This window comes from Alosa alosa, chromosome 9 (genome assembly GCF_017589495.1).
Source record: "Alosa alosa isolate M-15738 ecotype Scorff River chromosome 9, AALO_Geno_1.1, whole genome shotgun sequence".
Taxonomy (NCBI): Eukaryota; Metazoa; Chordata; class Actinopteri; order Clupeiformes; family Clupeidae; genus Alosa; species Alosa alosa.
The window spans coordinates 10,632,475-10,647,796 of NC_063197.1; the positions used below are offsets into that span (position 1 = coordinate 10,632,475).

At 41.4% G+C, this 15,322-nt stretch overlaps 1 protein-coding gene across 3 annotated transcripts in view; it reads right to left on the reverse strand.

The window, feature by feature from the left end:
- The window catches only part of lrrc7 (leucine rich repeat containing 7), a 135,301-nt gene that overhangs the window by 95,112 nt on the left and 24,867 nt on the right, over positions 1-15,322 (reverse strand). For 2 of the 3 annotated variants that reach the window (XR_007194570.1, XR_007194571.1), the window contains exon 2: positions 10,691-10,983. The gene's annotated coding sequence lies outside the window, so the exon portion shown is untranslated. The remainder of the gene's footprint in view (positions 1-10,690; positions 10,984-15,322) is intronic. The other variant, XR_007194572.1, reaches the window with a different exon arrangement.

The following is a 15,322-nucleotide window of genomic DNA, read 5'->3' on the forward strand; positions in this document are numbered from 1 at the left end:
AGTCAGGTCAGATCAGTTATGTCACAGATATGGAGCGCAGAAATGTCATTTGTATTCACTAAATAAAAAAATAGCATTTATTTCTGTAAGGCGCACACCACATATGTCTGTAAATTGCTCAGCCCCAGAGAATCCCTCCACCATAGCAATGATATTGCCAGATTCAGGACAGTCTGCCCTACACACACATGAAATGCATGTAAAGCTATGAGCTTGCTGTGGTGAGATACATTTTGCTGTGGTGAGATACATTTACAGATGCTTTTTATATTTTAATTCTTTAAAAATCAAAATAAAATCAATGCTACTACTAATACATGAAAAAAAAATATATATACATATATTTAAAAAGTAGAATCCATGCAAAAATACTTTAAAAACAATTATTTAATAAATATTTCAGGAAAATATAAGTTCATAAAATGAATTTTATATTTCAGTAGGCTACTCAATTTCATTATCCTAAAAACCCAGTCACCCCCATACCATGATGGTTCGACCCAACCTGTCACATGCCACCCGCTATCACCTGTCAATCACTCTCTAAACTCAGACGATGGAGTCGTGGTTGAAGCATAGCGGTAATTCTTGTGCGCTGGTTAGGGGGTACTTGGCTGAAAAAATACTTCACAGGGGGTACATCACTGAAAAAAGGTTGAGAACCACTGGTATAGACAATCCAGATCTGTCAGATATGCTCTCCTCTCCCATGCAGCTGCTGGGGCATTTGGGTTAAATGGCATTGGTATGCAATTCAACATCATGTCTCATTAAGTCCTCTAATATTTCCTAATTTATGTCATCAACACATCCGTGATTCGTGGAAATGTGTACGCTAGATTTATACCTATTTTTTCACATCGGACACCACACTGATTTTCCTCGTGTAGCAATATTTGTCCTTTTAATTATGTATGGCGCCCAAGCAAGCGCTCCTGCAGGTGTAAGCTACGGCTGTACCTTACCATCAGGCAACTTAACGAGAAACAGTTTCCAAGTTGACCTAACTTTCCAACTCTGCACAGTATCCCATTAACTGCATGACAGTAGGCTATTTACAATATTTTATGTAAAGTAGAGTTTGTAAACACGTTATAATCAACTTAATGCACGCACAACTTTTGTTTGAGCAGGAGAGAGAATAACAATGAATGGAGAGAACTACAGAAATTGTAGCCAAGGCTGCTGCTTTCTTTTACTGTCTATGGTTGCTGGTTAACAGCACATAATAAGCTTATTTAAGCGAATTCACAAACTCAAGCCATCATGGATATAAAACGTTTTTTGAAAACAACGAAAGGATGGAGGGAACATAGCAAAGCTTGGAGTTATTTCAGATGGGCTACAACAAGGTAGGCAAAATTGTGGTGCTTGTCAAAACCTTAGCGCAGCTGGAATAATGCTTATAGGCTGATGTTAAAGCGCACACAATGTTTAAAGCCATACACAGTGGTAAATTGGAACAAAACTAAAGGTAACTTTAGCCTTTATAGGGCTGTATAAAGTTGTCCAAATTAATAGGTCGTAATTAGGCGTTGTTTCTGTAAAGATATTGCATGTAGATGCATAGGCTACTAAATTTTTAGTTGATCAATGCACGAACAAACCCGGGAAACGGACAAATATTATCAAGGCTTTCAATGTTTCCATCTGTGCACAGGGTGTCTGTAGATCGGTGTGCATAGCATTCATTCCTGCAGGCCTGTGGCCATGCATGCGCCCTTAAAATAGCATCTGAATTTGCGCCACAGACTTTAGACCAGGAGGTTCCTGGTCTGTAATGGAATTCCGTTTGCACCAGAACACGCCCCCTCTTTTTGCTGAAACGCCCCCGTGGGTGCACATGTACCTGTGGAGGGAAAATTCCAATATGCGCTGACTGCAAAATAGGAAAACAAAAGCGCGAGTGTACAAAGTCAATTGCGCTAGAGCGCAAGATAGAGCCCTATGAGTGTATGTGTGTGTGTTTGTTTGTGTGTGTGTGTGTGTGTGTGTGTGTGTGTGTGTGTGTATGAGTGTGTGTGTGTGTATATGTGTGTGTGTGTGTGTGTGTGTGTGTGTTTGTAAAGGTGTATGAGTGAATGTGTGTGTGTGTGTGTGTGTACTGTATGTGTGTGTGTCTGTGTGTGTGTTTGTTTGTTTGTAAGTGTGTGTGTGTGTGTGTGTGTGTGTGTGTGTACTGTATGTGTGTGTGTGTAGTGTGTGTGTGTGTGTGCGTGTAGGTGGGAGCACTGCGGAAGCCCAGTGTATCCCCTCTCCACAGGGGCCCTCGCCACACGCTCCACTCTGCCGAGGTGCAGCTCGCCGCTCCATCTGCCAGTGTTGCCATGACAACAAGTCCCGCTGATCTACATAGGATCATACGGGAAAATCTGCTTGGCTGATCTATTATGACTCAACACTGGCCATACCTGTCAAAGGAAGCCTACAGTCCTCGCTAAAAAAAACCCCACACATTTCACTTGGATGGCATAGAGACTTTACAAACTGTTCATTTTGAGTTAACTGCTGATGTAACATGACCAACATTTAAACAAACTATATCCATTTGTCAGAAAAAAAAGGATATTTATATTCATTCATATTTATTCTATGTATATCTGCAGTATCTTTTCCATATAATTATATCAAACGAATATTTTCCAATTTATGCACTCATCCTTTGAGTAAAAATACAAACAAAAAACTCCTGTTTCAAAGTAGCATGAAGGACAAGGTATAAAAGAGAAATGTTTGGCCCAGGATGTGTGAGACTAGCAGATTTTTGAAAGGATGCACAAAACCACACACTAGCAAAATGTACACTCTACCTCAACTGTCAGCCACTTAAGAACACTAAAATGACATGCACATGTGATAAATATTATCCAAAACATAGGAAAATATTGCATTGTTTGTGCTTGACTGGGGGAGGAAGGGGGGCAGGCAGCAACAGCACTACACTCTGGGGGCATGAACATGCTAGAGCGCTACACTCTAGGGGCATGAACACGGGGGCTCATGAACATGCCCCCACATAGTGTAGCACCATAGCTGCAACTCGAGGTAGATAAAACCAATTGTTTTTGGGTAGGTAGAACCAATTGTGTTTGGGGTTTTTTGTACCAACAGTACTCGGTAACCTCCAGAAATGGAGATCTATGTTAAAAATCGCCAGGATTTCTCCTTTAAGACTTGTAAGGAGGCTTGTAAATGGGCACTGACTGCCATTATTCAAATGTCATAATGTCCATGGATGAATGGGCGTGCTGGCCATCAGAGCTGCAAAACATCCCGTCAAAGAGCAGCTCTCCCCCCGGATATGTCCTACTCTCCCCACAGGCTGAGGGGACATAATTTAACACTCCATATAGCACAGCAACATCACCAAAAAAGGACAGACAAAACCAACCAAATCAAATAGAGTGTGATTTAGGGCAAATCAGAAGTTAGCTAGTGATAAAAATGTATGGTCATGGTCATCTTGTGCTTGCTTGGTGGTTGTTAAAGAAGACAAACTAATCAGTTTTATTTAGCACGCATTACAGAGGCTCCTTTGGGACAAACTGAGCAATCATAACATCATTAAGGCCAGAAGATAGAGAGGAGGGGCAAAGGCCTAGAAGGGGATGGGCAGGAAAAGCACTTAAAGGAAGAATCGGTGTAAAAAAGGTCATTCCACTACGCTTCTGATTACCAATCTGGTGCTTCACGGGAGATAACCGATCATGTGAAGAGAGGGAGGAATCACCGGAGCACTCAGATGGGGATGTTCATTATTTTGATTTCGGTGCAGCACAAACCTGGTGGAAGCAGTGTGCCATTTCTTTAAACTGAGACCGTTCATCTCCGCAGTTCATCCAGCAAGTCATGCAGAAACATTACTTAAGCGTTTTTAAAACAATCCTGCTCTCACATTTTTAGCACAATGATGTTGTCAGATTGGGGATGGGAGTGCACAATGCCTTTTCAGACTGATTTTGGAGACAGATTTTGGACTTGGATTTTAAGTAGTAATTGGTGGTATTACGCTGAATTTTGATAATTGATTTCAAGAATGTGCAGTGCACGTATCTATGATCATATGTAGCTTCACGACAGACTTTCAAATGACATGTACTGCATTTCTCTTGCTTTGGCAAATAGTCAGATTAGATATCATGGGTGATGCTCCAGTTTAAGAGATGCTTTAAAAACAAGGTGGGTTCAGATTCTAACATCCATTCATTCAGCCAGTCAGTCAAAACTTCAGAGGTATAGTTAACACAACAGATAGATGTTTGACCTGATAATGCTTAACTCTACATAACTATAACAATAAAAATGCTCTTTAACAAGATCATGATGCTCTAGTGGTGCCATGAGGCAAGCTAGTATGTCGTGAGAGTGCACCCCCTCATCCTCACCTACCAATACACACACACACACACATACACACACACACTCCCATCATGCCCCTGCCGGCAATAGCTGTGGCGCTAATGAGAACACCTGGCCTAATGGCTAAGAGCGAGAACTGTTCTTTCCTGTCTCACCCGGCCTTCTCACACACACAGACACACACAGTGAGAGAGAGAGAAAGACAGAGAGATAGAGAGAAAGACACACACAAAATGGGATCACACCACCCCTCTTCACAAAGCCTGACAGGACAGAAGAGGAGAATTATGGGTAGAGCCCGACCGATAAAGGATTTTGAAGGCCGATACCGATACAAATATTTGTTGATTTAAAAATCTGATATTCCGATATATCGGCCGATATCTATATATTGTTTTTCAGAAACGCGCAACAAAACATTAACAGATTTCCCTAACATTAGTTATTTGTAGTTATTTATGAGTATTGACTAAAATAATATGATAATGCATTTCAAAAACAAACTTGTTTATTTTTAAATAATATTGTCACAGTGGAACAGAGGAACATCGAAATATATTAAAGTTCTGATAAATAAAATTTATAAAAATAGAAACTTAAGATATGAAACTTAGTCTTTTGAACAAAAACATAATAACAACAACAACCAAATCAAAGTTACCACTATTAAAAGACTTAGTAAGCTTCATAAATATAACTTTGAACTAAGACTTAATAATTACAAAAAATAATGATGACATTATTACTATCATCATCATTTATCATTTATCAGTAAACAAGATAAAGGTCACTCTTAACCTTTAAACACTGTTTGTTGCTACCCCCCTTAATTTACTGTTCGCGGTCAAATTTGACTGAACAGTTTTAACTGCTCTTAAATACCAATACCATGACAAAAAGTATTATTTAATAGAACATTATTGTAAACAGACTCTTATTAGAACATTAACATCTACATCATGTGTGTTTGTGTGTGTGGGTGTGTGTGTGTGTGTGTGTGTGTGTGAGAGAGAGAGAGAGAGAGAGAGAAGAGAGAGAGTATGTATGTGTGTGTGTGTGTGTGTCTGTTTGTGTGTCTGTTTGTGTGTGTGGGTGTGAGTGTTTCCATGTGTGAAAAATGCATGTGTGTGCAAACATTGGTGGTTTTCCTGCACATGTGGCAACATGACAACATGAACTGTGTGTGTGTGTGTGTGTGTGTACATGTGTGTGTACAGTATGTGTCTGTTTGTGTGGGGGGTGTGTGTGTTTCTGTGTGTGCATGCATGCCTGTGTGTGCGAACATTGGTGGTTCACATGCACAAGTGGCAACATGACAACATGAACTGTGTGTGTGTGTGTGTGTGTGTGTGTGTGTGTGGGTGTACATGTGTGTGTGTGTCTGTTTATGGGTGTGTGGGCGGGTGTGTTTCTGTTCACCCCTATTCACGTATGTGTGTGAATGCCTGTCTCTCGGGACATTGGTGGTTCCACCTGCACGCACAAGTGGCAACATGACAACATGAACTGACAACATGTACTGAGTGTGTGTGTGTGTGTGTGTCTGTGGGTGGGGTGTACATGTGTGTGTACTGTATGTGTGTCTGTTTGTGTGTGTGTGTGTGGGTGTGTGTGCTTCTGTGTGTGCATGCATGCATGTGTGTGGGAACATTGGTGGTAAGTTGTAGGAGTGTGTGTAAGGAGATATATTTTATCTCCTGGATGAAATGTATACTTTCCCATTAACCTGCACTTTTAAAATTATTTCCATCAAGCTACATCAAACCATTTTAAATCACCAGTTGCTGCCTGCCTTCTAAAACCTACTATTTAGTGATCTAAATCCATTATGTAACTCGTTAATGCTGCGGCTGAACGACAATCTGAAACGCACACTTGGCGTCATTGGATTTCACACACGTGTAAAAGAACAGCTAACATTTATGCACAAGCTACGTTTTGCACAAGCTACGTTTGACACTTTTTCTCTATGTCTAAATGTTCACTCCTCGCACGTCTAACTTACATTTTACAATGCAGGGACTGTAACTACAGATATACTAGTTATAAATCATTACTTTATTTAGGCAGAATAAGTTCGTTGTGGTTTCCAAGCTCATTAATGTTAACGTTAGCGGTCTTCCACTGATATTCATGGCATTAGCTAGCTTTGTGGTTAGCTAGTCTATGATGAGCCCTAATTTAGCAATGGATAACGTCATACTGCAAATTGTAAAACATACGCTTTCAAAATAACAGGCCGGGGAGAGATGATACGTCTCACTGCTATAACTGTCACGCTATTAAAGAAATACATCTTCAGTCACATTGTCAAAAGGACAGACAGTCAACTACACTGTAACAACGTAACGTAATTACTAGCTAATTCCGCTTCACTCTCGGCTTATTTAACAGCAGCAAAACTGGACATTGTTTTCACAAATTTTGTTAAGAGAACTGATGGGGATGTTCTTTTTGTTATTTCAAGCAATGTATGTCTCGTGACCAAATCACCATTAACACACTTTACTGGTGATCTCACTCGCGGATAACTGGTTCTCTCTGCCCGACTCTGGCTGGATCAGCAGGTTGCAGGATGTGTGGCGCGTTATACACAAATCCGACGAGCGTTCTGTGGAGGTTGCCATCTTGTGGCGACGCCATTACTGAGCTGTTACTGGTATGTAAACAAACCTCCGTGATAACGCACCCTCAATGACAGCTACAGCCAGGCAGTATGGCTTTTTGGGTTGATTATGTTAGACAGTGGCCTCCGGTCACAGATGAAGGTACAAGCGATCTTACAGATTATTTATGAAAATAGCTTAGAGTAAAGAATGAGGAAATAAAGACATAATTGGGACTAGGTTGATATTAAAATAATTCAGTGGAAATGCATGGATTCAGTTGCTTCCAGTAGCAGCAACTGGAATCCATGCATTTCCACAGAATTATTTTTGGAATCTGATCCCTTATCATACCTGTTCATTACTCGTCGCTCGACTTATTGTGACTAAATTTAAGATGGCTGCAAACGCTAAACTTCGTGAAGATACTGTCTGTATAAATCGTCTTGTAAGTAAACTACCAGTGCTTTTTCAAAGTTCTCAATGTCTCGTTTAAGTGTGGAGATACATTGAGCCTCGTAAATGGTGTAAAACAGTGATTTATTTGCATGGCTAGCCCGATGCCGAAGCACCACCATTGAAAAAGCTGTTGGTAGCATCAGCTAACTAGTGCCAGATTTTGGAGTGCAGGGGACAAGCCGAGATGAGACATACGTTCACACTCGGTATCATGTTTCAACACACTTTAGGTCAATATATCACCGGAATTCTCCTTTAACTACTGTAGCTCTAACGTCAGCAATAACTATGCTAGCTAGGCTAGCCAACGAGGAAACTATAAAAAATATCTATCCATTTGGCAACAATAAATAAATGAATGGATATCAAATAAACAAATTCATGTTTTTCATTTGTGACCATTGTTTATCTAATTTTCACATCTCAAAAGGAAAGGGTAAGGTACAGCTAACTGCTATCTGTGCAAACCGTATGGTAATGTTAGGCTACCAGACAGGGGCAGTCGACTCAGGGTATTTTGTGTATCTCACATTTTTCTTTTGTTCCAACTGGTCATTTTATTGCTGCTATTGGAACAATTGAAAACAGAACATGTTTTCCCACTCGACATTATAAAAGAAGTAGTGAGACAGTCGTAAATCGCGGGCTGTTATCCCAGTGGACGCAACGCATCCAATAGGAGGCACTGGCGCAATGCTACCCAGCAACAGCTCGGTAATGGCGCCGGCTGTTTTTATTTTATTTTTAAAATATTAATTTATCGGCCATTATAAATGCCGATACTGATAGTTTGGAAAATGCCTTATATCGGCCGATAATATCGGCCCGCCGATAAATCGGTCGGGCTCTAATTATGGGTAACATCTGAGGAGTAACTTGATGACTGTCACTGCATGTTCTACGACTGCAGGGAAATAGGTCTCTGACAACTCCAGCCACAGCGTTCCAAATTCACATCTTCTAGGACATCAGTCACTACTGATGGAGATTAGTGTTATTTCAGAAAAGCGAAACAAAAGGAGACTGTGCCAACCTCCATTCTCCTTTTTAGGATTCAGTTATTATGGAGCACTAAATCAGCTGCCATCCATCTCCTCTGAAAAAAGTACATCAGATCTGATGCCACTAAGAGGACAAGTGCATTTACATATTAAATGCAAATCAGACTTTTACAGGCACTCAAGATTGACTATTTCTTTTGCCGTAATAGTTTTTAGTCAATGAAATACCATAATAAAGTCAGATCTGTCCCACATCTTTTTACAATATCAATTATAGTTTGATACTGACCCCGCTTGAGAGCATACAAGCAAAATTTGGCGTGACATTTCTGTTCCTAGTTTAGCATAGTGGTGGCATTAGAAATAAGTGAAATACACGGACAGTGGATCTCAAACCTTGCCAGCCTCTAAAAATTTCCTTTTCATAAAGAAGATGCTTCGCTGTGTTTCAGTGCTGTTAGACACTCTGTGGCATTTACAGTAAGACTCCAGCTTAACACGAGAAGATGTGTCGGCATTAAGGGTCTTAAAACACCCTTCTGTCAAACTTTTTGGGGTGTCAAAAGTGCAATTCCCTCAGCATCTGCTATGTGCCCTCTTGTTTTATCCTCTCCTACCACTCCGACCCCCCACCCCCTTCCTCCAGGGTTCAGCGGGGGTTTATCATCATAATTGTTGCACATTGGTGTCCAGTTGTTGGCAATCTCTCTTTAGAGGCAAGCCCGTCGTTGGCTGATGGAGTTGTTTGACTCGTATCCAGACTGCGGCTCACCTCGGCGGGCCTATTACAGAGCTATGCTCGCCCTCGGAGACGACCTCCAATGCCACACAACTAATGGACCCAGCTGCTCCGCCGTCCCCTCTGTCCTCTCCACATACACACACACACACAAACACACACAGGCCATCCCATAATAACACGGCAGCACTTGACAACGCTACGGCCACCGAGACTGCTCCAATCAGAGCATGGGTAGGGAAATAAAAATAAAACACTGCAATATTCACATCTGTGTCAAAGGCTTTTATCCAAAGAGACTTATGCCACAGATAGGGTGCATTATGTATGCTTTGTATAGGGTATGGTGCTGCTAGAGATGGATATATATATGTGTGCATGTGTGAGTGCACGTGTATGTGTGTGTGTGTGTGTGAGAGTGTGTGTGTGTGTGTGTGTGTGTGTGTGTGTGTGTGTGTGTGTGTGTGTGTGTGTGTGTGTGTGTGTGTTTAAGTGCACGTGTGTGAGTGTGTGTGTGTGTGTGTGTGAGAGAGTGCACATGTGTGTGTGTGCGTGCATGCGTGTTTGTGTATAGTATATCTTTTATTTAGATGTGTGTGTGCTCCCTAGTTCAACCCATGGTGCTGGTGTTGGTCACACTTTCCTGGACCAGTTGAGTTACAGGGATGAGGTGTATGCAAACATGTGAAAACAAGCACACAGTGCTAACAGCACATGCTAGCGTAATGTGCTAATGAGTTGTGAAGGAAGCAAGGTTCCAGGGTGCATCTGTTGATTCATGTTATTCACATGTTCCTCATTCTCTGCATTTTTTTTTTTCAGTAAACGCTTGTGATTGTATCATACATCTGTACCTTTTAAAGGACTTTGGCAATTCATTATGACAACTGTAAAGAGGGGGTGTTTCAGGCTTTTCTCCAGTGGTGGGATAAAACGTGGTGTGACCATGTACAATTTAACCTAAGAATAGCTAGCATTTTCAGAATCATGCAGAAATGCAAAACGATGCAAAAGGTGTCAGGTGCACGTAACATTCCTTTCATGCCCACGTCCTATGTACACTACTGTTCAAACGTTTGGGGTCACTTAGAAATGTCCATTCCACTCCATTATACAGTAGACAGAATACCACCTGAGATCAGTTGTATTGTTTTTTTTTAATCAGGACAGAAGCTTTCAGATTACATTATGTGCTTACATAATTGCAAAAGGGTTCTCCAATGTTTTCTCAGTTAGCCATTTAAAATGATACCAGATTAGTAAACAGAATGTGCCTTTGGAACATTGGATGAATGGTTGCTGATAATGGGCAATGTAGATATTGCATTAAAGATCAACCATTTCTTTCTACAACAGTCATTTACAACATTAATGATGAGAACAAGGACATTTCAAAGTGACCCCAAACGTTTGAACGGCAGTGTAAGCTGTCAGTGAGATAACATACACACCCACACACACACACACACACACACACAACCATTACATGTGGCAAAGCACTGGATCGATCTACTAAGTGTGCTTACCTACAACTGACGCGGCGGAGACGACCTTTGAAGACTCTTTTGCCCTCTTGTCTGTCGGAGAGTCCACGGATCACACACTTTCCCCCTGGGGACTCACAGGCGTGAACACACGGTCTTCCGGCTCGCTTGCCTGGTGCCCTGGTGCCTCATCTTCGCACTCCTATCCATGCAAACCTCCCTCGCCACACTCTAGACTCTGCTGATGGAGCTGGCTCTGCTTAGACGGTCCATGGCGCAGCTCCGGAGGCTGGGAGAATCAGGAGAGGTCACAGCTTCTTAAGGTCGGACAGCTCCTGAGCAACAACAAACAGGACAAACAAGAGTGTGAATTTTCGTCATCATCATCAACATCATCATTTACTAGGCATGTGGTGCTGGCTGGCGATTACACAGGCATTACAGGAGTACGTAATGAGGCTCGATTGGGGTAAAATGCTCTCTGAATGACAGGAGTACTGATATTTTATGAACAGAATGTGTGTCATCTCCAGGCCCTTTCATCAGTGTGATGAGCTTTTCTGCTTCACATACAGCTGGGTAAAGCTTTCAATGACAGCACCTAGAGTTATATCTACAGGTAAGAATACTTTAAATCCTGAGACGTACAGGGTTAAAAAGTCATAAGGGACAGTATTAGGCATCAAGCGATTGTTAATGAACCAGCATTGTTGAACCAGTTAAAAAAAAACTGGTGATCTAGCTCTTATAGTTTCCTTAGATTTTATCTTTAAAGACACACAAAAAATGCTACCAATGACACTGATGCAATTGTACTCGATGTCCAGTGATGCTTGCATGCACATAAAATGGAGTCAGAGCAAAGTGATTGTGAATTTAATTTCATTTGATATTATTGAAATGTTCCTAAAATATTTCCAAAAGTCTCCTCTTGGCTTTAGATTCTTGTGCATATCGTAGTGGCCCAGTCAGAGATTACATCTCATCTCAACCCAAAGAAAGGGAGATTGTTTCACTACTGCTGAGTGAGTCACCATTGGTGTGTTTAAGGAGTCTGAAGCCTCACAGCAGAGAGCAAGGCCTGTCTGTCCGTACCCTGTGTGTGTGTGTGTGTGTGTGTGTGTGTGTGTGTGTGTGTTCCTCCCCTCTGACTGCGCTGCTAGGTCAGGGCTATAACTCATCATGGAGTGTGTGGGGAATGGTAAGAAAGTGGAGCAGTCTCAGTATAAAAAGCCCACTCTCACACCAGGGATCTACCAGGGCTTTAGGATTTTACCAACACCGCCAGTCAACTGGAGTCCTTTCCAAAGAGAGAGAGAGAGAGAGAGAGAGAGAGAAAGAGAGGGAGAGAGAGAGGGAGGGAGAAAGAAAGAGACAGAGAGATGGAGAAAGAAAGAGAGGGAGAGAGAAAGCAAGAGAGAGAAAGAGAGATGAGAAAGAAAGAGAGATGCAGAGAGGGAGAGAGAAAGAGAGAGTGAAAGAGAGAGACATAAAGAGAGAAAGCTAGGAAGAGAGAGAGAAAGACACCATGGTGCTCCAAGGCTTCTCTTCTCTTTTCTTCTTCGGCGAGCGCTCGGTTTCAGCTCCCTGAGCTTCAGTCAGCAGAACATAAGATGTGTTCGTTCAGAGGGAGGGCCTGATGATTCACAGCCATGAAATGGACTTATTTCCAACCCCAGCGCTAGAATGAAAACAGTGGCAGTGGCGACACTTTACCATGGAGACACGGCTATTTCTGGAGCTAAATTTGCACCCTATAGATAACAGACATTCAAAAACTTCCAACGCATTTGTTTATTCTTCTCTTTCAAAGACAACCCACATGAGCTCAACATCCATTTACAGTACACTACAAATAACATTACTCGGAATTATTCATGGTACATAATCACATATCAGTAATCAGGATATGACTTGACTGTGGAAATAGGCCAGAGGGGACCAGTCAGTTTCAGAACCAGACGAACTCCAGACCCAGATTCTAATGGGGACGTTATCCTCAAGTTCACCTTCTTCTCAGGTGATCCTCAAGAGGATAGTGGACGATGAGAGACAGTAACTCAGCGCACGCGGCTCTGCCACTGCATTACAGGTGATACATTAACTCCGCTGTGACAGTTTATGCTCTCCAGTTCTACTGGCCTAACTGCAATAACATGTCTGTCAGCTATTCGGCTGGCTGTGTCTGGGTTATACGTGAGCTTCGGTGGCGCAGGCGCAGTGACGTGACCTCAGATGCTCTGATGCTCTGCTTCTCTCTGATCATGGCAAGGAGTAAAAGGAGAATGCTTTGGAGTTGTGAGTGAAGAGGAGGCATCAGAGACTTTAAATTAATAATATCTCTGTAGTATTTTTGGAAGCTTGAGCTAAGGCTATCTTAATAATAAAGTACCATCCAAAGAATGTTATGTTTATGTTTATATATGCTTAACCAGGGCTACAGACTAACTTTTTGCACTGGTTGCACTGGTGCGCCTAACTTTTTTTCTTAGGTGCACCAGCACAAAAGTTAGGTGCACCCAAATTTTCAACCACATCGCATTTAACACCGCAGCAGGTTGACTTTTCTTTCTTAATTACTGTCCTTTATAGGTTGTCCTATGACTTATGATTTACAATTCTACAAGAAAAGTAACTTAATGAAGTGTTGGCACTTTAAGTGCTTCACTGAGCTGAAATTTAAACTTAAAACATCTCAAGATGAATTAAATAAAAATAACAGTGAGTAAATTAACAGTGCACGTCTTTTAAGGGCTTCAAACTGCACATCTCATGGCTCAATGTCTTACATACTATCCTTCATGATCTTTAGGCCTTGGCTAAACCAGCTCGCCATGCTAGCATCTTCCACAGAAATGTATTTGAGCACAATTTAAAGAGATGTTCCAAGTAGCCTGGGGGATTTTTATGTGATTTTGCAATGATGATTGCAATAATCATTTGACAGCCCCACAATGCAATTTACTTTTTCATTTTAGTATTTTTAAATTTTCAATAAGAACATCACTATGGTTAATGCAGTAACGAAATGGTAGGCCTATTATTATAGGCTATTGCAATGACTTAGGCCTACCATGCTCGATCTAAATGTGTCCATTCAATTCACCGTACACAATGACCACAGTTATACATGCAGGGAATATTCGGGCTTTAAATGTAGCAGCGATATTCGGTTTGCGCCAAATACCGGATTAAATTGATTGATGCCATCAGAATGAGTTTACACAACTTCGCCACAAGAAAACGAATATTGCTGTTGAAAACCAGGTTACTCCCTGCATGTAACTGCGGGTCAATGACGCTTACTCCTTTTTTAAATATCTGTATCTCTGTCGTTCGGGAAGGCCTTGTATGCATTGTTCGCAAATTTTAAGACGTCTTTTCATCTGCAATGACTCCTATAAATTTGGCGCAAGTGGCATTCCTGTACGTCGGGTTTACGTTCAAACTATTTTTCTGGTGAACAATTATTTCGGACTGAACTTGGTGAAGGGAAGTTTCACTCGGCCTATCGGCCTACTTTTTTGCTGTCCTGTTTTTGAGGTAGTTAACATGGTCGAAAACTCTTGAAATTTGGCCACACGTCAGGTGTCACGCATCGCAGTTAGGTACAAGAGCTTGACCCTGGGCGTGGCCCAGGGACTCGCTAGCGCCCCCTTACGCCCCCTTAGATAACTGATCCCGTGGTGGGCATTTACTTTCAGCTACACACACCAAATTTGGTAGGTGTCTGTATCTCCCAAAGATGAACAACTTTCCTATGCACAATCATTAGCCACCCCCAACAGGAAGTGAGGTATTTGGGATTTTGTACAGACTAATATGTCATGAAATATGTGCTGAATTGTGATCTCAAAAAAGGTGCTTCCCATGGGTGAAAACACATGAAATTTGGCACAGACATCAAGTGGTACAGTGCATAGACAAGGACAAAAGCTTGGCACCGGGCGTTGCCCACGAACTCCATAGCGCCCCCTTATGTCATTGTGACTTGTGGTTGGCATATAGTTTTAGATACACACACCAAATTTGGGGGGTGTATGTAACTCCCAAAAACAAACAACTTTTGTATTAACATGCCATTAGCCACGCCCACAGGAAGTGAGGTAATTGAGAATTTGTGCGTTGTGGACATGATCAATTTTAACATACTCCTCCTAGACGGTTGATCCAATTAATGTCAAAGTTGGTATACATGACGCAGAGATGTTACTGATTCTAAATTGTGAAGCCTTTTTTTGATATGTTGTAATTTGACGAAATGGCGAAATGATTAATTTTAATACCCTTCCACATAAACAATAAATGTGTCATAATTCACCATGCATGGCTTGAAATGTTTTAAATTTCACAGGTCATTAAAGACCATGTTAATGATAATATTCACATGCTCATAATGCATGTTTGGCATAGCGCCCCCAACTGGCAACAGAAAGAATGGCAATTATACTGATTTCACATGATCAATTTGAACTCCTCCTTGACGGTTTGTCAGATTCATTTGAAATTTGGCAAACATTATGCCAAGATGTCGCTGATGTTAAATTTGTGAAGGGATTTTTGAAATGTTGTAATATATTTTATATGATTTTAATATCTCACCACATAAACAGGAAATGTGTCAAAAATCACAGTGCATTGAATAAATTGTCTGAAACTTCTCAGGTTAATAGA